Raw genomic sequence first — 2,338 nt, 5'->3', positions numbered from 1 at the left:
TCATTTGGAGAAGTGACGGGCGAGAGGGGCACTGGAGTAAAACCCGGACTGGAGATTTCCTGGGAAGCGGTCCACAACAAGGAGTGGAGAACCTGGATGTGGAAACATCTAACTATGAGTCCATCACCAATACAGTTTTCTTCCTAAGTTGAGATAATACCTTACTGAATTAACAGTTCTATTATAGCGATTGACATTGAACTTGTATAAAGAGACTTTGAACCTATTCTAGAGTAATATCTGGCTGGTGAAATATTGGCATAAAAGGGGAGGTAGGAGCCCCAAGGAAACAGCCATCAATCTTACCTAAAGCTCTTAACCAGTTAGGAGCCTTCCGATCAAAATAAATTAAATTCAAGTCATGGTGGGTAAGAACAGAGGTGGAACATACAGGCACAGAGATTAAAATAAACATTGGCTGTCAAACTAGGCCCCCAAGAGTGAGAACTACATTTCAGCACACCTGATTACACACCACTGATTGAGCACCCTGTACACATGGGATTCCCCAAATTGTGAGAACAGATAATGGACCTCAATTCAACTGTCTTGAGTTTAAAGAGTTTACAAACAAATATTGATTCTGTCCCAACACATCAAGTCCTAAATACCCACAATCCAATAGTCTGGTGGAAAATGGAGTACAAATAGTGAAGAAATTGTTGAAAAAAGCTACAGATTCACACACCGATGTTTACCTATCACTCTTAAATTACAGGGCAACACCCATGAAACATAGATTGTCCCCAGCAGAAATGCTGTTTAACAGGAAACTCAAAACCAAGCTGCCAAATCTTGTGGATGATGCTCATCAGAATGAAAAGTGAAAACATTTAAAATATTCCACAAATTCAAACAAAAATGGTACTATAACAGGCGTTCCAGGGACTTACCCCAACTGCACAACAAAGATATGGTGCTTATTTCAGATGGATAAACATGGAAACAAAAAGCACTACTTTCCTATCAAGTAGCTCCTAGGTCCTATAAAGTAGTCACACCAGAAAGACTGGTATTAAGAAGGAACAGATGCCACTTGCAGCTCATAAAGAAGAGAAAAGAAGCAGCATCATGAGATTCACCAAAGGAAACAGAGCTAACATCAAAGCAACAAAAAAACAACAGAGGAGATTGAAAATGACACAGAAATAGAGACATCTGAGCAAGGAAACCAAAAAAGAACTGAACAAATAAGGATTGACAATGCAGAGAAACTGAGGAAGATCACTGTTTAGAGCTAAAAAACCAACACAAAAACTAGAATCATAGAATCAATGAGTCGGAAGGGACCTAGACAGATCATCTAGTCCAACCCCCAAAAAATAACTTTTTATTTTCCTTAATTCTGGTTGATAACCCTAGCTCCATCTCTGCCTTGGCCTTCCTGAACAGCCTCCCTGCAGTCCCGAGCTACAGATGTGTAATCCTCTTTGGTGATAGCCCCTTGCTTCCACTGTTTGTAGGCCTCCTATTTTGCCCTCAAGCATCCCTGGATGCCTTTGGTAAGCTATGGGGGCTTCTTAGCATTCCTGCCCACCCTTGATGTGCATTGGGAAAAGCAAGGGGATACCTGGATTTGAACCAGGAACCGCTTGATCTGCAGTCAAATGCTCTACCACTGAGCTTTACCCCCTTATGAATAAATGGGGTCCCTTTTGCTGGCAGCCCCACTCCCTGGCTGGCACTCACAGGGGGGGTACTGGTGCTCCTGCCTCCCCCCTGCCTGCTGACTAAACAGGAAGCACAGCCTGACAGGGGGTGCACCAGCGGTCTCAGGGGGTGCACATGCACCTGGGTTGAATTAAACTGTCAATGTTAGTATATTACATGGGGGGTATGTTACATGCAAAGGGAAAAGATATGTGGACACCTTTAAGAGTGTTACATATAAGTTTGTTACATTTGTGGGGGGAATTGCAGGAGCACTGTAAGCAAGATACTGCTGCTTTATCATTTATAAGCTTAACTATTTGGTCTATTAAAAACAACACAGCTGTCACACAGAAGTCTGGCGCTCCGTGCAGCAAGCAATTCAGCCCACCACTTGTCTCTGGCTCACAACTGTTCCCTATCGGCCATAGACAACACATAGGAGGTGCACAGGGGTGCATGTGCACCCCCTGAAAGAGCTGGTGCCCCCCGAAAGAGAAAGCACTCTCGGCTTTGGTGATGGGCAGGGGGAACAGGCAGAGCACTGGTGCCAACCCCCCACCCAAGAAGTGTCGCTGGCACTTCCAGGCATGTAGCCGGCAGTTCCAGGATCAGCGCCTGGCTGCGGTGGGACTTCATCTCCCCCAGTTGGTGATTGGCTGTGGGGGAACCCCACCCCCCACTGCCG

The 2,338-nt window shown here is 45.1% G+C and overlaps 1 non-coding gene across 1 annotated transcript; it reads right to left on the bottom strand.

The window, feature by feature from the left end:
• Window positions 1–1,561: 1,561 nt before the first annotated feature.
• TRNAC-GCA lies at window positions 1,562–1,633 on the bottom strand. The gene has a single exon. It is a non-coding gene; the product is annotated as a tRNA-Cys (tRNA).
• Between the last annotated feature and the right edge of the window lie 705 nt (window positions 1,634–2,338).

Source organism: Gavialis gangeticus, unplaced genomic scaffold, assembly GCF_001723915.1.
Source record: "Gavialis gangeticus isolate Ggan-Ray unplaced genomic scaffold, GavGan_comp1, whole genome shotgun sequence".
NCBI classification, from domain to species: domain Eukaryota; kingdom Metazoa; phylum Chordata; order Crocodylia; family Gavialidae; genus Gavialis; species Gavialis gangeticus.
Note: the sequence above shows the minus strand (reverse complement) of the source record. Positions and strands in the feature narration are given on the sequence as shown.